This window comes from Suncus etruscus, chromosome 1 (assembly GCF_024139225.1).
Source record: "Suncus etruscus isolate mSunEtr1 chromosome 1, mSunEtr1.pri.cur, whole genome shotgun sequence".
Lineage (NCBI taxonomy): Eukaryota > Metazoa > Chordata > Mammalia > Eulipotyphla > Soricidae > Suncus > Suncus etruscus.
The window spans coordinates 187095901-187117916 of record NC_064848.1 but is presented as its reverse complement, the minus strand read 5'-3'; the positions used below and the strand labels follow the sequence as shown (position 1 = coordinate 187117916).

General features: G+C 45.3%; 1 protein-coding gene across 1 annotated transcript in view; it reads left to right on the top strand.

The window, feature by feature from the left end:
- Nucleotides 1-22016, top strand: part of IKZF3 (IKAROS family zinc finger 3) — a 98580-nt gene that overhangs the window by 42537 nt on the left and 34027 nt on the right. The window lies entirely within an intron of this gene.

The window sequence follows — 22016 nt, the reverse complement described above, 5'->3', positions numbered from 1 at the left end:
GCTGAATTTAGAACCCAGGCCTCCCACTCGCCAAGCACTTGCTCAGTATGTTGAGCAATTTCTCTGGTCCTTCCATTTGTCTTTATGCCTTTGCATCCAAGTGTCCATTTACTGCCTGTTGTTCAGATGTTCGTTGGTCACTACCTCTGCTCTTTTTTGTTTAATTTGTTTTGGCTGTGATCAGGGCTTTACTCCTGGGTCTGAGCTCAGAGGATATTGTTAGTTGTGATTGGGAAACCATATGGGGTACTGGGGATTAAACCCTGGTTGCTGTGTACGGGCAAATGCCCTAGCTGCTGTACTTCTAGGCCCTAATATGCTCTTCTTAGCAGTGTTTTTCAAACGGGTTGGAGAAACTTGCCAAAGACTGCTGGGTAATATTTAGAGGATCTACTCTAGATCTTCTGCTGCTGTGTTCTTCTTCCTAAAATCAGTTTGCTGGGTAAGGCTGCTACAAGTTGTGACTCCTCTTTTCCTCCTCCTCATCACAAAATCCTTCTCTGCTTTATAATTAAAAGGCACATTTCTGCCCTTTCCTAAATTTTACCTGTTTTCATACTTCAGCAAACCAGATCAGTGGTCAATTAGATGATTTCTTCAACCAAGCTTCCATAAAAAGAACTTCCTCCATCTCCTAAAGAGATGCATTCTGCTGTCAGGGAGACAGTACAGCAGGTAAGGCATTTGCCTTGCATGTGACTAATACAGGTTCAATTCCCAGCACTGCATAGAGCTCCAGAGAACTGCCAGGAAGAATCCCTGAGCATAGAGCCAGGAGTAAGCCCTGAGCACCACTAGAGATGACCTCAGAATGTAAAAACTAATAAAAAGAAACTAATAAAAAAAATGGGTTGGAGTATACGCTTTGCATGCAAAAGGTCAAGCCCAGACCCCAGTCTTCAAAGTCCCCTGAGCACCACAGGGAGTAACCTGTGAGCACTGAGCTTGAAGTAGTCCCCGAGCACCACTGGTTGTGACTGGTGATTAGGGAATAGCCCCATCCTCCTTTCTTCTTGGCTAACCTAAACCATGTCCAGGGAAATCTTTTAATTGTATTTCATGCTGATTTGAGCACTCTTCTCTTTTCTTCATTTTGATAGAAAAGGCTGTAGAAAATACAGTGTGGAATTTGAGGGAAGTTGTGTCAAGAAAAAGCATCATCTGCTCTGTATTGTGTTTTCTCTCTGTGATTATTTCTCAGCAGTCTGGTGAGAAGTTGACACAGTGCTCGGGCTTCAAGTTCTGAATGAGGGAGGTTACACTGGGGAATGACTGACAACACAACCCCTTGAATATTTTGTATGGTCTCTTGTCAACACACAAACACACACACACACATACACACACAATACAGCAGATGAATAAGGATGTCAGAGGCAGACCTGCAGGAGGGCCGAGGTAATCCTGCCCTTGGTATCTGACCTTCAAACACCAATAAACAAGATTATCTGGATTTAACATGTGACCTTTCTCCTTCTGACTGCTCAGTCCAGATGTTTTCTCACTCAGCCGCCTGCCTGCCTGAAATCTTCCTTCTCACCGACAGCTATTGGCTCTAGATTTGAAGTTGCAGGCATGACAAGTCTCGAAAACGGAATTCTGCCTGGGGTGAAGCTATCTAAACAGGAACATATGGAGACCCGTGGTTTAATAATTAAAAATAATTCGTGACCTTACCCATAATAGATTCGCTAATTATACCAACTGAACGAAGTAACAATGGGATCGAGGCAGGTAGGCCGCGATGCCAGTCAGTCTGCTGGCATTAAAAATGTGGACCAGGTTTGTTAGAAGCTGCTTTGGCTGCACCTGCGTCTTCAGAAGCAGAAATTCCAGTCCTGCCTTTGCTCTCCTGTGTGACCCCTTAAGGAAGTTCTGTTCAAGGAAATCGGAAAAGCTCTTTATTAGCTTCTATTTAGTCACCCAGTCTTGAGGTCAACTTAACCACCAGAATTTAGCCACAACTTACTTTGTCTTTATTGTCTCTCTTCATTTGATTTGGAATCCAAAACTATTTCTGGCATTTTTTTTTTACTTACTTTTTTGTTTATTTGCTTATTTTCTGACCACACTGTTTTTAGGACTTACTCCTATCTCTGTGCTCAGGACTCACTCCTGGCAGGGCTCTAGGAATTTTACATGTTGCTGAAGATTGAATTCGGTCAGGCTTGTGTGAAACAAATACCCTACCTTCTGTAGTATTGCTCTGGCCCCTCTGGCATTTTTAAAATGAAAGTTCCTTGTCCAGACATCATCCTGATGGCCTGATTCTAGTTCTTTGGTTTGTATCAGACTCTCTGACATTATAAAGAAGGAAATTTCTATTTATTTATTTATTTATTGGTTTTTGGGTCACACCCAGCTGTGCTCAGGGGTTACTCCTGGCTCTATGCTCAGAAATCGATCCTGGCAGGCTTGGGGGACCATATGGGATGCCGGGATTCGAACCACCGTCCTTCTGCATTCAAGGCAAATGTCCTCCCTCCATGCTATCTCTCTGGCCCCATTTCCTTTTCTTTTTTTTTTTTTTTCTTTTGTTTTGGGCCATACCTGGCCATACTCAGGGATTACTCTGAATAATTATTTAAAAATAATTCCTAGAGGTGCTCATATGGGATCTGAACCTGGGTACTATCTCTCTAGCCTTTATTTTACTTTTTCTTCTCTTTTTTTTTTTTTTTGGTTTTTGGGCCACACCCGTTTGACACTCAGGGGTTACTCCTGGCTATGCACTCAGAAATCGCCCCTGGCTTGGGGGGACCATATGGGACGCCGGGGGATCGAACCGAGGTCCGTCCTACGCTAGCGCTTGCAAGGCAGACACCTTACCTCTAGTGCTACCTTCCCGGCCCACTTTTTCTTCTCTTACAAACCAAAGGAATAGATACAAACCAAAGGAATAGAATCAGACCATCAGGATGATGTCTGGACAAGGAAGTTTTCATTTAAAAAATGCCAGAGGGGCCAGAGCAATACTGTAGTCTGAGTGATTGTCAGAGAGCTTCTGTGTGTACTTTGCAGATTGGAGGGCAGGAATAATGCTCATTGGTTACTTAGTAAATTTACAGCCATAGGGTTCAAAGAACAACAGAATAACTATAGATTTTTGTTTTTGTTTTTGGGTCACACCTGGTGGCATTCAGGTGTTACTCCTGACTCTGTGCTCAGAAGTCGCTCCTGGCAGACTTAGGGGCCATATGGGTGCTGGAATTTGAACTGTGGTTCGTCTTGTGTAGGCTGCATGCAAAGCAATCTCCTTATCACTGTGCTATCACTCGCCAACCCCCCCCTTTTTTGTTCTTGGGGAGAGCTATACCCAGTAGTGCTTGGGGCTCACTCCCTATAGTGCTCAGGGGAATGTCCCATGCCAGGGATTGAACCTTGGATCCCACATATGTGGGATATATATGTTCTAGCCCTTTGAGCCATCTTCCCAGTTCACATTGGTAATAGTTAACACTATTGTGTGATAAGTATATATATATGAAGGTTGTTAAGAGTAGATATGAAAAATTCTCATCATAATATAGATGCAGTTTGTAAAATACATATTTTTGGGGGGGTTTCGGGCCATACCTATATGATGCTCAGGGGTTACTCCTGGCTAAGCGCTCAGAAATTGCCCCTGGCTTGGGGGACCATATGGGACTCGGGGGGGATCGAACTGTGGTCCTTCCTTGGCTAGCGCTTGCAAGGCAGACACCTTACCTCTAGCGCCACCTCGCCGGCCCCTAAAATACATATTTTATTTAAAATATGTTTATTTTAGAGAAATGAATATATGTATACTTTTTTTTTTGTATTTGATATGATGTTAGCTAAGCCCATGGTATCATTTCTTTTTTTTTTTTTTTTTCTTTTTTTGGTTTTTGGGCCACACCCGGTAACACTCAGGAGTTACTCCTGGCTATGCGCTCAGAAGTTGCTCCTGGCTTGGGGGACCATATGGGACACCGGGGGATCGAATCGCGGTCCGTCCAAGGCTAGCGCAGGCAAGGCAGGCACCTTACCTTTAGCGCCACCACCCGGCCCCCCATGGTATCATTTCATGATACACTGAAAGACAAGTCAATATGCTGAACAACCTAAATTTCTCTGGTGTTGCATCTCAATTTATACCACAATAAAACTTGGAAGAAAAAAATCGTTACATAGTAAATATGAACAGAAGAGAAAGTGAAGTGTACAGCATGTAACAAGGCATAAAAAGCACAAAATGTTACAACAAAGCAATGTGACTAGAAGCCTAAACTTTATGGATTTTTTAACACCACTAAGAAAGAGCAAAAATCTACATTATTTAGAAATTTTCTGATTGATTAAAAAATGATTATATATGGGAGACATACAGGGAAGCTATCTTTTTGGTTTTTGGTCACACCCGGCAGCGCTCAGGGGTTACTCCTGACTCTACGCTCAGAAATCACTCCTGGCAGGCTTGGGGGACCATATGCGATGCTGGGATTCGAACCACCATCCTTCTGCATGCAAGGCAAACTCCTTAACTCCATGCTATCTCTCCAGCCCCAGCTGTCTTTTTTTTTTAAGAATTAATTGGTTGGGCCTCTTTTTCTGTTACCAGATGTGGGGTAAGAACGTGGCTTAGGGCCCGGAGAGATAGCACAGCGGCGTTTGCCTTGCAAGCAGCCAATCCAAGACCAAAGGTGGTTGGTTCGAATCCCGGTGTCCCCTTGCCTGCCAGGAGCTATTTCTGAGCAGACAGCCAGGAGTAACCCCTGAGCACCGCCGGGTGTGGCCCAAAAACCAAAAAAAAAAAAAAAAAAACCCAACTTGGGAAAAAAAAAAAAAAAAAGAAATAACTTGGGGCCAGAGACATAGCACAGCAGTAGGGCATTTGTCTTGCAAGCAGTCGAACCAGACAGACGGTAGTTTGAATCCTGGCATCCCATATGGTCTTCTGAACCTGCCAGGAGCCATTTCTGAGCATAGAGCAAGGAGTAACCTTTGAGTGCCACCAGGTGTGAACCCCCCCAAACCCCCCCCCCAAAAAACCCCAAAGAAATAAAAGAAACAACTCTGTGGATATAATTTACATATTGTCAAGTACTTAGTGGGATTTTGGAAAGGTAGAGTTGTTCATGGACATGTTTCAGAGCTTTTCCATCACCTCTTTGCATCTTTTTTTGGGGGGGGGGCACCCGGCGGCGCTCTGGGATTACTCCTGGCTATCTGCGCAGAAATAGGTCCTAGCAGGCATGGGGACCATATGGGACCCCGGGATTCAAACCAACCACCTTAGGTCCTGGGTCAGCTGCTAGCAAGGCAAACGCCACTGTGCTATCTCTCTGGCCCCCTCTTTGCAGTCTTGAGCCTTATCCCCAACCCAGGAAACTACCTATTTTATTTATGACCCTGTTGATTTACCCTTTCTGGGCATCTCATATTAAATGAGATCTGTCATCATTCACTTTTGACTTCTTTTACTTTAGCATAATGTCTTTTAGAGCCTATCTTAATTGTTGCATATGTCAGTAATTGTGTGTGTGTGTGTGTGTGTGAGTGTGTGTGTGTGTGTGTGTTGTGTGGTTTTTGGGCTACACCTGGCAGTGTTCAGGGGTTACTCCTGGTTCTGTGCTCAGAAATCTCTTCTGGCAGACTCGGGATCATATGGAATGCTGGAGATTAAACCTGGGTCCATCATAGGTTGGCCGCTTGCAAGGTAAATGCCCTACCACTATGCTATCACTCTGGCCAGTAATTTTTTTGTTTGTTTTGGGGCCACATCTGGTGCTGTTCAGGGTTTACTCCTGGCTCTGAGCTCAAAAATTTCTCTTGGCAGGCTCAGGAGATGCCGGGGATCAAACCTGGATCTGTCCAGAGTAGGCAGCATGCAAGGCAAATGCCCTATCACTGTGCTATCACTCTTACCCCTGACAGTAATGTTTTTTAAATTTCTGAACAGTGATCCATTCAATTGCTATGGTATATTTAACAGTTCAACAAGTGATAGCCATGCTGAATGTTTCTTTTATCGTTGTTTTGTTGTTGTTATTATTTGTTTGTTGGTTGGTTATACCCAGCTGCGCTTAGGGGTTACTCCTGGCTCTGCTCTCAGAAATCGCTCCTGGCAGGCTTGGGGGACTTTTTTTTTTTTTTTTTTTTTTTTGGTTTTTGGGCCACACCTGGCGGTGCTCAGGGGTTACTCCTGACTGTCTGCTCAGAAATAGCACCTGGCAGGCACAGGGGACTGACTATATGGGGCACCGGGATTCGAACCAACCACCTTAGGTCCTGGATCGGCTGCTTGCAAGGCAAACACTGCTGTGCTATATCTCTGGGCCCGGGGGGACATTTTGGAATGCTGGAATTTGAACTCACATCTGTCCTGGGCAGCTGCGTGCAAGGCAAACACCCTGCCATTGTACTATCATTCCAGCCTCTTTTCCATCATTTTTTGCGAGCCAGCCTGTGGTGTTCAGGGACTATGCTTGGCTGAACACTTGGGGGATCGGGGATCATTTCCTGGTGGTGCTGGGGGCTAGGACAGCTACAGGTGCCTGGGACCCCTACAGTACATCTGTGTGTGTGTGTGTGTGTGTGTGTGTGTATGTGTGTGTGTGTAGCATGGCTTCAAACCTTTGGTTGTCTCTCCTGCCCTGCTTCTACTCTGTGAATAGTGCTGTTCTGAATATCCTTGTGCGGACCCCTAATGGACATTCATTTTCCTTTTTCTGGCATAGATTCCTAAAAATCAGGCTATGGTAAATTCACATTTTCCTTACAAGAGATGTTCTATGTGATTTCTGTGCATCAAATAGTCCCAAGCATTAGAAGCTTGAGAAAACAATGGTACTGGGGCCTGAGAGATAGCACAGCAGTAGAGCGTTTGCCTCACACTCAGCCGATCCAGGACAGATAGTGGATCGATCCCCGACATCCCATATGGTCCCCCATGGACCAGGAGCGAGTAACCCCTGAGTGGGTGTGACCCAAAAACAAAAAGACAAAAAAGAAAAAAAAAAGAAACAACAATACAGATGTGGCATCTGGGAATGCACCCCAGGATATCTCCATGTCCTTTCACAAGGTTGCAGTGAAGGGGTGAGCCTGGACTGGGGTTTCCTGTGAAGGACCCACTGGGAGGGTCCGTGCCCACCCCCCCCCCCCATTTCCTCTGCAGATGCTTGAGAGCAGTCACACACAATTCACTGCAGGCCTCCATTCCTCACTGGCTGTTGTAGCAGTAGCCAGAGAGAAGGAAGCCAAGGTGGGGGCAGTATGTTTGATTCAACAAAACGCTTTTCTGCACTTCTCCGTGAACTGTGAATTAGAATCAAGTCACTTTGACACAACTCCCATTGATGGGACAGAAATGACACAAGGCTATGAGCTCCAGCAGTCAGGAACTGCTGAGAATCCATTTGTTTGTTTGTTTGTTTGTTTTGGGGAGGCTTACTCCTGACTCTGTGCTCAGGGATCACTCCTGGCAGGCTTAGGGGACCATGTGGGATGTCAGGAATCGAACCTGGATCTGTACTGGGTTGGCTGCGTGCAAGGCAAATGCCCTACCACTGTGTTATCACTCTGGCCCCCCTGATATGTCTTAATATGATGGTCATTTCATTACACAAATGGGAGAATCCAAGATTCTAGTGACACACTGGGGTGGTACAAGTGGGTGAGTACAATTTGAACTTCCATTTAGCTTTTTTTTTTTTTTTTTCCAAAGCCAAAGTCTTTCATGGGATATTTGAAAAGGAAAAAAAAAATTCAAATCTGTTCCACAGACAAGAGAAGACTGAAATACTCTCTTGTCTTTTTTTCATCACCACCAGTGCCAGTCCTGATGCGGTTTGAATACTTTGTAGGAAAGTTTCTATTGGCTGTTTTTTGCATGTTGCCCTTTGAGATAGAAAGAAAGAGCCCTGTCAGTTGGCCGGATACTGTTCTGGTTTTATTTTGCCAGACAGTATTCCCTCCTCAGTCTTGGGCAGAGCTCGTTTCCTGCAGCCTGAAATATATTCCCAGGCAGCTGCTCGGCAGTTGTTAATCCTTTCTCCCCTGGGGACAGTTGCATTTCAGCGACAAGATAGCTCGTTCCCTCCTGTATATTTCTGACACATGGTCACCTCTGACAAGTCAATGCTGACCTCCTTCCATCTTTCTTCATGCTCCGATTCTATCACCTGAAAACTCAGGGGAGAGGAGCAGGGGAGACAGAGAGCAAGGAAAGTCAGATAAGATGTTACAGATGATAGATGTTAGATTATTTTGTTCATTTTGGGGTTTAATTAATTGAATGATTAAAAATGCATCTTTTATTCTTTCTCCTTATGTATTTATTTCTCTTGACAGAATCCTTTCTATCCTTTGGGTCCAGTTGGTATACTTGAAGTTGGAAGGCAATTAATTTATCGTTTTTCTCTGCTCTGACCTAATCAGGCATCCTTAGGCAAAATTACAATCTGCGTGCATTAGAAAAAAAAAAAAAAAAGCACCTCCAATCTTCATTTTGTACTGGAGGCAAAAAATAGAATGATTGTTCAGTCCTTCTCTCCGACTTGCCTTCTTTCCATTCACTTATTTGGTAACAGCTTGCAGTGCATGGTTTGGACAGGGCCAAGCTTCAGGATCAGGGGGAATAATTGATACTGGCACAAAGCAATTGGTTGAATGGGAAACAAGTATTTAAAAATCCAAGAGGAGGAGGCTGAGAAAATAGTAGTACTGAGATGAAGGTGCTTGCCATGTATACAGTCAAACCTGGTTCAATCTCTGGTATCACATGATCCTTTGAGCACTGCCAGGAATGATCCTTGAGTATAGAGCCAGGAGTAAGTCCTGAGCACAGCACAGGTGAGGCCTCAAAACCAAGGGGGGAAAATGAATTTTAAGAAGGGGTCATAGGGATGGCTCCCAGGGCAGTAGAAGATGCTGATGGCCCTGATTCAATGTTCAGCATTTGAGGATCTCCAGAATACATCTTGGAAGTTGCCCCCAAGCATTGCCTATAACACTGGTGTGGCCTCAAATAATTTGGGCTTTTTTTTTTCTTTTAGTTTTTGGGCCACACTCGGCAGTCTCAGAGGTTACTCCTGGTTCTGTGCTTAGAAATCACTTCTGGCAGGCTCTGGGACCATATGGGATGCCAGGGATTGAACCCAGGTTGGCTGCTTGCAAGGCAAATGTCTTATCTCCTGTGCTATCATTTTGGTCCCTGATTTGGGCTTTTTGTTTTGAATTGTTTTGAGGCATCCCTGACAGTGCTCAGGGCTTACTCCTGGCTTTGTACTCAGGGATTACTTCTGGCAGGCTTGAGGAACCATATGGGATGCCAAGTGGAGATCAAACACAGGTCAGCCATGTGCAAGACAAGCACCCTGCCCACTGTACATATATGGCTCTGCCCACCACCACCCCTTAGTGATATATAAGAAATAAATCCAGGAATAAAATTATAAATCTGCTGTGCTTTCAGGAACATCAAACCAGAAATAGAGATTTGGAAATTGCTAAAAAAAAAAATAAATAAAAATAAGGCCTCTGGTCATAGTCATACCTCTGAGATAGAAAAGAAGAATGAACAGCAAAGAGAGATGAAGTAGGAATGGGACCAGGTGTGAAGGAGGCTCAGGAAAGAGGTTCAAGAAGCTGGGGGGGAAAGGGGTGGAGCGATAGCGTAGTGATAGAGGATTTGCCTTGAACGTAGCTGACCAAGGACGGACCTGGGTTCGATCCCTGGCGTCCCATATGGTTTCCCAGCTGGAGCGATTTCTGAGTGCAGAGCAAGGCGTAAGCCCTAGAGCATCACCGGGTGTGGCCCAAAACCAAAAACCAAACCAAAAAACAAACAAACAAAGCTGGGACTGGTTGGTGGCCCTAAGCCAGAGAGGTAAAAATAGAAAGCCAAGCCTTGGTGGATGGAGTAGAGAAGCAGGCTGGAACTAGGTCTCAGTGGTTCTCTAGCAGGTGCTGAGATCTCTATACAACACTAGATTCAGGATGTTGTAGACTTTGTAGGGAATGAGCAGCAAAGTGACTGCTGTTCTCTGCCTGGCCAGATTGAGGGGTCCCAAGTTGTTCATTCATTCTCATTCAGTGCTATAGTAATAGAATCACCAAAAAACCCAAGGTACCCAAGTATTACTGTAGCCTAGCTCCTGCCAGGGGATATTCTTGGTCTCTGAGCCATAGTACTGCAAAAAAGGTGCTTGTCTTGTATGTAGTTGATCCAGCTAGGTTTATCCCCAGCATCACATATTGTCTCCTGAACACTGCCAGGACTTTTTCTGAGTATAAAGCCCTGGCCACTGCTGGTTATGGACCAAAAGTAAAAATAAGTAAGTAAACTAATAAAATTTTAAAAGTTTGGGGCCAGAGAGATAGCATGAAGGTAGGGTAGCAGAAAGATGGTGGTTCGAATCCCGGCATCCCTAGCCTGCCAGGACTGATTTCTGAGCATAGAGCCAGGAGTAACCCTGAGTGATGCCGGTTGTGACCCAAACCTCACCCCCAAAAAAAAGTTTACATAAGGATGAGGAGGTAACCAACAGGGCTGGAGCACATGCCATGCATACTGGAGCTCCAAGTTTGGTCCCATATACCTCATAGTCCCCTGAGCATCTTTGGGAGCCAGGAGTAGCTTATAAGCACTATTGGGTGTGTTCCCAAAAGCAGCAGCAGCAGCAACAACAACAACAACAACTATTTCCACATCATGTCTTTTAATCTTCACAATAACTTTGGATTAAGAATTGTAAAGCATGGAGTCAGAACAATAGCATAGCAAATAACACATGTGCCTTGCAAGCAGCTGACCCAGGTTTGATCCCTGGCATTTCATATGGTCCCCTAAGCACCACTAGTAGTAATTACTGAGTACAGAGCCAGGAGTAATCCCTGAGCATTGCTGGATGTGCTTCCCCCCTCAAAAAATAAAAGAATTGTGAAGCAAGAGCCAAATGGAGGTGACTTAAAGGGATGGAGCCTGGTGAACACAAGAGCCTGTGGTTCATCCCATGGCACCACACAGTCCTCTGAGTACCACCAGGTGGTTACTCTCCTCCAAAAAACAGAATTATAAAACAAATTTGAAACCTGCACTGGATGGAGCTCAGCCTTGTGTGTTCAGGATCTTCTGCAAAGCCCCCAGGTGTGTCCATGGGCCTAAACACTACTGGAATTGACCCCAGCACTCTTACACCTCTTGGTGTGGCCCTATAATAATTAAATAGGAAAAAAATTATACCCAACCACATAATGTCTGAAGCACTTGGTCCAGTCTGAGCAGGTGGGAACTTACCTGCCGCTAATGTAACTTCTATTGTTAAAAGCAAGAATGACAATATTGTCAGGTAAAATTTTACTAAAGGTCTAGGGATGCTTCCATGGCAAAGCACCCACCCTGCAGTATGAGGCTGCAAGTTTGATCCTGGCACTCTCCCATGTTGAGTGCAAGCCAGTGGCATAGCCATCTGTTATCTCCAACCTGTAAGTGTGACAACTCCTGGCTCACAGGAAGTATGATCAACCCCTGTGAGGGCCACAACCAAGTATGTTCGACCCCTGGTAATAACAATGACAACAACAAAGGAAGGTGCCTTGCACGCACCCAACCTGAGTTTGTTTCCCAGCGTCCCATGTGGTCCTATGAACACCACCAGGAGTGATTTTTTGTTTGTTTGTTTGTTTGTTTTGTTTTTGGGTCACATTGGTGATGCTCAGGGGATACTCCTGGCTATGCGCTCAGAAATTGCTCCTGGCTTGGAGGACCATATGGGATGCTGGGATCTAACCCAGGTATGTTCTGGGTCAGTTGCGTGCAAGGCAAACACCTTACTGCTGTGCTATTGCTCTGGCCCCAACCAGAAGTGAATTTTTGAGTGCAGAGCCAGGAGCAACCAACCCCTGAGCATCGCCAGGTGTGGCCTAAACACACACCTCCCAAAAGAAACTCAAAAGGAACTATATTGTTTTGACAATTAGTGAACTATTTGATCGCCACTAAGAAGACAATGATTGGTGCCACTGGTAAAATTGAGGATAGTTCCTTTGCAGCTGGGTTATGTTTTCTTGGAATTGAAGAGACATGATTCAGTCAGATCACACAAACCAATTTAGACTCCTGAAGGAAAACTTAAGCATCTAATAAGATAGGTTTTCATGGGCACACAAACCAAGCAGTATCCTAATTGCTGTCTCTTCCTTGGTGCCATTGAGACTTCAGTCATTTTTGAGGCCATTAAGCAGTGTGTAGGAGCCAGAAGCCAGTCTGGGAAAGTCTCACCATACCTGTTACTTGAGCCATCTAGGCCGGGGGTGTGCAGGGCCTGGTGCTGGGAGTAATTATGTGGTACTAAACATGAGCTCCAACTTGGAGCTATTTTCTGACTTGAAATATCAATATTCCATCTTTTATTAGCCTTTTTATACTACTATTAACATTTTTGTGTTTACTTTTTTTTTAATTTTAGGCCACACCCAGCAATGCTCAGGGTTTATTCCTGGCTCTGTCTCAGGAATCAATCCTGACAGGGCTCAGGGGACTATGTGGGGTTGCCAGACATCAAAACCAGGGTCTGCCACATGCAAGGCAAATGCCTGACCCGTTGTACTATCCCTCTGGGCCCACTATCATGTTAAACTTTCAAAGAAGAGCAAAGAAAAAAACATAATGAATCTCATCAATGATCAAAAGTTTAGTTTTCCTCGCAGCTTTGTAATTACTGGTGAGCAGGCCTTAAAATATGTCCTTATTTTTTCGTTCCTAAATTATCACTGGGGATTTTTTTCCCCCCTGCTTCCTCACTTTCTATATAAAAATGTAAATCAGAGCATAAAAATGACCCGTCCATAATTTCAGTGTGCTTGTCCCTTGTTCCTTGCTACAAAGAGGATATTGTAGGAAAGGCGCACAAACAGTACAGAAGGAAAACTTGTCCTAGTTAATCTGTTTGTGCTACAACCGGGTGACAGCGTCGAGCTCTGTAGACGAACCATCTACGATACGTATATTTCCCATTTTGCTCTTTAGTGCTCGAAGCTTCTAAATCCTATTAACAGCTGTCAAAACCTGGTAAACTATTTAGATGCTTTCACAATTTGTTTAATTGGATAGTTAGAAAATAGCACGCTAGAAGAACGAGGCCCCCCTTTTCTTGTAGCCTGGCTGAACATCTGTAGCATTAGGGGCTCATTATCTCTGAATTGGCATAGCAAATCAGCGGCAGCGTTAAAATGCCACATTATGATGATTGAGCGTCTTTGTTATCCAGTTGACTTTTGCCTGTGCGGAGGATTTCATGGTTATGACCCCCCAATCCTTGTAAAACACTTAAACAACCTCGCCCTTTTGTGTCTCCCATGACAATCCTCTGTCTCTCTGTGTGTCTCTCTGTCTCTATCTCTTTCTCTCTCCTTTCTCGCCAACTAACGGAAAAAGGCTGACTCCACACTTTACCCTGCTTCCAGCAGGACCCAGAGAGCCCAGCAGAGCACGCAGGGTAGAAATTCAGAAGCCACTCTGAACAACGGGGAAATTCTTCCTCGCCCCGCACTCCAAGACCTCCGAGGGCCCTGTGTGTGTGTGGTGGGCCATCTTCGATTCTTCTCTCCAACTGAGCATTTTATGGGCCTGTAAAAACAAACTGAGGCACAGTTGGCTGAAACCGTGATTGCCCCTGCAGGCTTTAGCTCTTGGATCCCTTCCAAGACCCATTGTTTTTGCAATGTCTCAGGTGAAACCAAAAATGTCTGCTCGGGAGTGTGAGCCTTTCATGTGATAACCATCACCCCAGGAAATGAAACCATGTGCATCAGCCCCAGTGAGCCAGGCCTTTGTTCTCTTCAGCCGACAACATTCTCTCTGGGGGGTGTGTGCGTGTCAGAGTGTGTCGGCTCCCTCCGAGGCCTCTAGAACGTCGACCAAGATGGGAGCAATTGCACCCCAGAGTAGCTCCTTCCGAAAGAAGTTCGGCTTAATCTCATTTGCTATGGCTTAGATTCAATTTAGACATCTTTTCCTTCCCTCTGGGAATGTTTAGCAATTACCTTGATCATCAATTTGTGGTTTGGTCTGTTCTTTTCTCCACGAGTTCAATTAGACAAAAAAATTGCTCAGGAAATCCTTAACACTTTTTATTATGAAGTATGTCATACATAGCTTCCCCTCCCTAAAAAAAAGGCAAATATAATTACATGTCTAGTTGAAAGAATAATAACAAAGCAAGCATCCATGGGCCCACCACCTGGCTGTGAAGAGGAAATATGGTTAGTGCCTGCGAAGATTCCTAGTAGTCTTTTAAGTGGCAATTTAAGTTGTGTGTCTAAGAAATCTGACACATATTATAGGAGATGGGAACTTAGCAAGCTAAAATGGGTAGTTACTGACATTCTAAAAAACTTTATTCACTTTGGTTTGGGGGCCAACTTCTGTAGCGCTCAGAGAGTCTCTCCTGGGGATTGAAACACTGGTTAAGTGCCTTACCCATTTTCACTTCCTAAAACACTTCAGGAGACTAGATGGAAGTACTCTGAGTAGACTGAATATTGCTGGCCATATATTGAAGATTTTTATGCCTTTATTAACAGCTGGGTGTTACCACCCGTTAATAACAAACAATTTAGGGGCTGGAGTGATAGCAGAGTGGTAAGGCATTTGCCTTGCATGCTGCCAACCCCAGGACAGACCCGAGTTAGATCCCGGCATCCCATATGGTTCCACAAACCTGCCAGGAGTGATTTTTGAATGCAGAGTCAAAAATAATCCCTAAACACTGCTGGGTGTGGCCCAAACCACCCCCCCAAAAAAAAAACAAATGAACAAACGGGCCGGTGAGGTGGTGCTAGAGGTAAGGTGTCTGCCTTGCAAGTGCTAGCCAAGGAAAGACCACGGTTCTATTCCCCGGCCTCCCATATGGTCCCCCCAAGGCAATTTCTGAATGCTTAGCCAGGAGTAACCCCTGAGCATCAAACGTGTGTGGCCTGAACCCCCCCCCCCCAAAAAAAAAAAAAAAACCAAACGAACAAACAAAACCTTTAAACAATTTGTGGACATTGAAGATTAGGGCCAAAGAGATAGTACAGGGGTTAAAGTGGTTGCCTTGCATGTGGCCAACCCTGGCTTAATCCCTAGCACCATTTATTGGTCCCCAGAACTCTACCAGGAATAGCCCCCCAAGCTCAGAGCCAGAAGTAAACTCTGAGCACTGCTAGGTATAGTCATCCCTCAAAAAAAAAAAAGAGGAGGGAATGAAGTTGTAGTGTTGGGGAAATAGGACACTAATTCCAACTGAGGTACCACATGGCCCCTTGAGGACCACTGAGTGTGTCTCTGATGATCCCAACACCAACTGTCAACTGTCGGAGTGTCCCTGGTTCCCTTGAGAAACACTTGGAAGGATACACACACACACACACACACACACACACACACACACACACACACACACACACTCCTGAATGTTTGATGTAAATGTGTGGGACAATATTATTTGCCTTTTTACATGTAACATTTTGTGACTACAATAACTGTATAAAGGTGATTCTATAGAGCTTAATGTCATTTTGCTAAAAATAAAAGTGAAGTAAGCTTGTGAAAGAACACAGAAACAGACTTTTTTTTTTCCCTACTGTAACATCAATCAAGGAAGGCTGCATAAAAGAAACGGCATTTAAACCGCATCTGGAAATTTTAAATGAGTGGTGACGTGGGCAAAGGCATTTAAGTGTGGGGAAGATTGGAGAAGGGGTTTGGGAAACTGATGGGTTAGATTACTGCTGTGCTTCTTGAATGTTTGCAGAGGAGTCTCCCCAGTAGTGGGCAGGGAACTTTGGCCACTCCCAGCGATATGCAACTGGCCAGCCCAAATAATTCAATGTTGGGGCCCTCTTAGGTTGATTTCCTTGGATCCCACAGTTCTGGGGGGCCATAAGGTCACACCAAGCAGTAATGAGGGATCAAACTCAGGCCTTGCACATGCAAGGCATGCACCCTTGCTCCTGAGCTCTCTCATAGTCCCTGTACGTCATAGGCTTTGATACGCCCAAGAATCCTTGAAGAGATGCCCACACTGGCAGGTGCCCAAAGTTCCTACCTGCAATCAGAGTGAAACTGCAGGTTTGATCTCTGATGCCACCCATATGCCAGGTTCTAGCATGTTTTGCTATTTGAGCCCCTTGCCCCAGTTTCTGGCCCACTGCAGCCAGGTGTGGGGTAACACCACCCCCACTGTCACCACAAGAACAGCCAAAAGGAGGAAGGAAAGGGGAATTTAAAGAAATCCTTGAGTATCTTGATAAAATTGCAAATTCGTGGGCTAGGGCTAGAGAGATATATAGTACAGGGGGTTAGGCACTTGCCTTGCATGCAGCTATTTCAGGTTCTATCCCTGGTACCCCATATTGTCCTCTGAACCCCATCAACAATGATCCCTGAGCATAGAACCAGGAATAATCCCTGTACACAGTTAGGTGTGGCCCCAAACTGAAAAATAACTAAGAAAAGGGGGCCAGAGAGACAGTATAGACTCAGTAGTGGTCCTCAAACTATGACCCATGGGCCACATATTGTATTTGTTCCCGTTTTGTTTCTTCACTTCAAAATAAAATATATGCGGTGTGCATAGAAATTTGTTCATAGTTTTTGTTTTTACTATAGTCTAACCCTCCAACAGTCTGAGGGACAGTGAAACTGGTCCCCGTTTAAAATGTTTGAGGACCGCTGGTATAGAGGTTAAGGTGTTTGTCTTACTTATGGTTGACCAGGGTTCAGTCCCTCATACCATATATAGTTCCCTGAGCCATGATCTGTGGAATGATCTGTGGTTATAGAGCCAAGAGTAAGCCTTATACTGCTAAGTGTAACTCAACAGGCTCCACAGACTTTGCGTGCCAGAGGCCCAGGTTTGATCCGTGGTACCACATATGGTTCCCCTTAGCATCATCTTCAGAAGCAACCCTCAAGCACTGTGCTAGGAGTGACCTCTGAGCACCATCAGTGTGGCCCAACTCCTTCCACTTCACCCAACCCCACCCCAAAAAAGCGTAGCTTCTGCTTTCAGATAACTTATCTTTCCTTGTAGGAGATGAAATGAGTTTACAAGAAACTCAGTGAAAGGAGCTACGGGTTATTTTGCAGCTAGAGGGATCAGGAGAGGTTTGCCAGGGTGGGTAAGACAGTTTTGATATACTACTTTGTCTCTAAAAAACGTTTGGGGGCCCAGAGGAATAGTACATTGGGAAAGGCAGACCCATGACTGAAACTCAGCCCTCCATATGGTTCTGCTAGCTCCTCCAGGAATGACCCCTGAGTGCAGAGCCAGGAGTAAACCCTGAGTACAACCAGGTATGACCCTGAACAAACCAAAATGTCTGGGATTTTAACTGTGACAGTGTTGGGAAAAGAAATTTTAAATTATAAAAAGGCTAAAATCAAGAATACTTGCAAATAGTTGGTTTTGGTTCAAGATATATGAGCAGTCAAAATTGACATTGCAATGGACAAGAGACAGTCAATGGGGAAGGTACTTGCCTTACACACACCTGACCCTTAGTGCAGACCCAGAGTAAGGCCTGAGCATCATGGGATGTGGCCTAACTCCCTCACTTACCCCATAAAAACCAACATTCCAAAGATAAGTGAGGAGTGGCAGAGTGATAGTACAGCAGATAGGGCACTTGCCTTGTACATGGCTGACCTGGGTTTGATCCCCAGCATCCCAGGAGTGATACCTAAGCACAAAACTAGGAGTAATCTCTGAGCATCATTGCCATGTATAGCCCCAAAACAAGACAAAAAAGAAAACAAAAGATAGACTAAACCAGGCATAAAACCTTTGACTTTTTTAGTTCTGGCTTTGGACTTGAATGTTATTGGCAACTGAGAACATTAAATATGGACAGCGCATGGTATGAACAGAGCTCTGGTTCAGAAGAACCATCTGGTTGTAGTGAGTAGGGAAAGAAGACAGGGGGACAATATGGGAGCCCCACAGGAAATCAGAGAAGGATGATCAGGGTCTGAGAATTGGGCCAATGACTATGGAAAGCAAAGCAGTGGAGAACAGAAACAAATTAGAGAGAAGATGGAAAAATAAAACAAATTGTAGGGTTTAAGCAAGAGACCAGAAAGAGGACAGTAGCCTCCAGTCTGCTGAACTGAGAAGGGACCTTCAAGGCCTTTGGAAACAGAGGTCAGATGAAGGGCAGAGGGGAGACCCGAACACCCTGGTGGTCAATCAGATAAAAGGCGAGTTGAGTTGAAGCATTAGTGGGGATGAACTTACCCTTTGGAATCCATGATCAGGGAAGGAACGGGGAGGGAAGAACAATTTTTAGAAACCGAGAGAGAACCAAGAAGGAGAAAAAAAGACAGTAAGGACAGGAGTTTGAATGTGTTGAAAAACAATGTGAATAGTGTCAGAGCTGCTGATAAGTTTAGAAGGTGCAGAAGGCCCTCGGATGAGGAGTCAAGGGGGTGTTTGAAGATCTTTGGGGAAACAGATTCAGTGACTCATGGAGGCACAAGTCAGATCACAGGGCTTTCGACAGCACTTTTGAGGAGGTACATAACTTAGTAAGCATAGATTACTTTTATAGCAAATCTGTCTCCAAAGAAATGTTGAGAAGAGATGAGGGGAGGAGAAGCTGAACTAATTTGCAAAGGGAAAGCAAGCCAAGAGATGGCCTCCAGAGAGCCTGGGAACCAGGGATCAGTAGATCTCAGAGACTGATTAACCGTGGAGATTAGAAACCAGGAAGATAGCTGAGTTGTGGAAGGAGAATTGCCCTGCCTGTGTGAGGTCCTGGATTCAAACCCCAGCACCATATGAACAGAGAAAAAAGTGGAGACTGGAACAAAATGGATTCTCGTTTCAAGACTTGGAGGTGGGAAGGAAGATGCCCTTCATCAGTGTTAATTGGAAATTAGTCTGTGAGCAGGAGAGACAGTACATGGAGTAAGGCACTTGCCTTGCATGCAGCCACCCCCACTTTGATCTCTAGCATTCCATATAGTCCTCTGAGCACTGCCAAGACTGATCCTTTTGGGGCAAAAGGGATTGTATAGCATGTAGGGCACGTGCCTTGCACACAGCCAATCCTGGTTTGATCCCCAGCATGCCATGTGGTCTCCCGAGCCCACCAGGAGTGATCCCTGAGCACAGAGCCAGCAGTCAGCCATGTGCACCACAGGGAGTGGTTAAAAAGGAAAAGAAAGAAGTTTATATTCAAAGATGACTTGAGCCATTTGAGTATTTTGTCATTCTGTTCTCTGTACCACTAGATGTGCATTCTGAGTGATGGAGTGAACACACTAGTAGTGTCTTGCCTGGACATTTTGGTAGACTGCACTACTGGTATTGAACCCAGTCATCTCAGGCCACCTTAGTCCCTTATGTGTTCTGATAGTCAGCTCTGTTTGCCTTCACAAGGTAAAGTCACTGGGAATTGCTGATATCCAGGGATCATGCAGACAGACCTGCTAGCCCTTTAACTAAATCTGGGAGACTCTACAGGCCAACCTACCACTCTACCAGGAACAATTTTGTAATTCCAGGACACTTCCTGGAGGCTCTGTTCACCTGACTTCTATTTTTTCCCTCAAGGTCTTCTTGGGATGCAAACACTGGCTTCCTGGTTCCATCACTCAGTCCTAAAAAAAACTAAAAAAAAGATTTTATCTGGAGCCAGATCAATGTCCTATTGAGCTCTAGTCCAGACCCATTAATACCAAAACCCAGTGCAGGCAGGAATGACTCCTTCAGCCCCATCTTTTTGGACTTCCCAGCACTCAGCTGTGCATCATGACCGACCACACAATGACCCGGGTCTGTGCCTCTGAACATTCTATAACCCAAAGGTCTCTTGTGTTCATCCTTTCTCTCTGCTGTCTTGGGGTTTCAGCAGCTGGAGTTTTCCGTTGAGGTTCTTTTAAACGCCTACATGCACCACTAAGAGCACTCGGGCGTTGGTGGGATAGCACCCACAGCTGGAGCGGCGAGGAAGGGAGGAGGGCAGCAGCCTCAGGTGCAGCCATCTCCAAAAAAACAAGCAAAAGTTAAGGGCTGGAGCAGTAGTACAGTGGCTAGGGCACTTGCCTTGTACGGGGCTGGCCGTTCAATCCCCGGCACAGGAGTGATCCCTGAGAGTTGCTGGGTGTGAACCCCCCAAATATTTTTATTTCTTAAGCCTTTCTCTGCTTCCATCAGCAGAAAAGGAGGGACCACTTTACTTCACCTGGAGGAAATGGATCCGGGGGTCCTCTGAGAACCTAGACTCAGAGGACTTTAGGCCAACCAGAGTTACTGGCTGTGGCCTCCAACCCTCCATCTCTTCTGGTGGAAGAGCTCAAAGTGGTGACCCATGACCCGCGGTGAGAAGCACCGGACGCTCCCGAACCACAGCCCAGCTCCTCTGTTGGTGGTTAGTCCCTGTCTTGCTCTGTTAAGCCAACACAGTTAACAGAGATGAAAGGTGATCTTGATAGAAGTGAAAATTGAAACTGGAGATGAAGGGGGCCTGCAGACACAGCTGCACTGTATACTTCCTCCTCTGCGGGACCTGCATTTACCATCGCTTTCTGGAAGGGATGACGTTTTTCAAAAGCTCCTTCCATGGATGTGTTTTGATATTTTTTAAACACGGTCTCCCCAACCTTCCCCCAACCCCCCAGAAGGGAGAGTGTGACCTGTGTTAACAAGAAGCTGCTCAAGTTTCTGTGTCTGGAGAATGAGGGATCCTGCAAACGTTTATTTGCTGCTAAGAAGCAGTATGACTTTGTACAAATTCCTGTTTTCCTTCTTGGGAAAACAGAAGCGGGTTGGATTGGCTGTGCTTTTCAACTCTTCAATTCCTTTTCTGGCTCTACAATCCCCCTTGGATGAGCCAGGATGTGTTTTTGGTGGGGAGGCACCCACCTCTCCTGTGTGAAGCTCTGGGTTCGATCCCCCAGCACGGCAGAAAAGAAGTAAATAAAATTTGAGTAATGTGGGTCTGGAGAGATAGCACAGCAGCGTTTGCCTTGCAAGCAGCCGATCCAGGACCAAAGGTGGTTGGTTCGAATCCCAGTGTCCCATATGGTCCCCCTTGCCTGCCAGGAGCTATTTCTGAGCAGACAGCCAGGAGTAACCCCTGAGCACAGCCGGGTGTGGCCCAAAAACCAAAAAAAAAAAAAAAAAAAAAAAAAAAAAATTCAAGTAATGTATGATGGCATCCTCATATAGGAAAGAATTGCTTCCCGTCTTGATGATCCAGTATTGGGAGATGGGAGCATTTATCAGCAAATTCCACATGTTTATCATTGTATCAGAGGAACGTTCAGTATACTGTCTATACATGCACAGGCCCTTCACATATCTTTGGGGCTCAGCTTGAGGGGTGCGGCACCTCTTTTGCAGATGCTACTGGGTCAACCTATACAGACAAGATTTTCCTCTCAGGGGTGTCCTGCAGTGTCTTGGGCACCTTTCCTTTCCCCCTTTGAGCTCCATTTTACCTGTGTCAGTGCAAGCAACTCTTCAGAAGAGCCAGTTTAAAGCATTACTTCTCCTTTTATCTTTCTCAACAACATTTCACTAGTATTGCCAGCTTCCTCCCCATGCAGTTTATCAGTTCCCGAAGAGATAGGGAGATAAGTCTCCTCTCAGCACCATCGCTGCATGGAAGGGGAAGGGACAGAGGATGGGCAAAAATCAGAAAAACCATGTGAATTATTCAACTCTCCACCTTCGCGGTGGAAATTGGACGCATTCAAAGGACTAAGACAGTGTTTTCTCCCTGAAGCCCAAGAGCTCATCACCTTTTCTTTAAACAGCAGCCACAGGAAGAGAAAAATAAAAGGTACTAGAGGTGGGGGAGAGTCTGTCCGGTCTCCAAGTCCCAGAGAAGAAGAGTTCTGTGTTGATTTGCATGAGGTGCTTGGAGCAGTCCTCGCTAGTGAACCCTGACTTATGGATGGCCTATACCACTGGTGTGTGTGTGCGTGCGTGCGTGTGTGTGTGTGTGCGTGCGTGCGTGCGTGCGTGTGTGTGTGTGTGTGTGTGTGTGTGTGTGTTTTC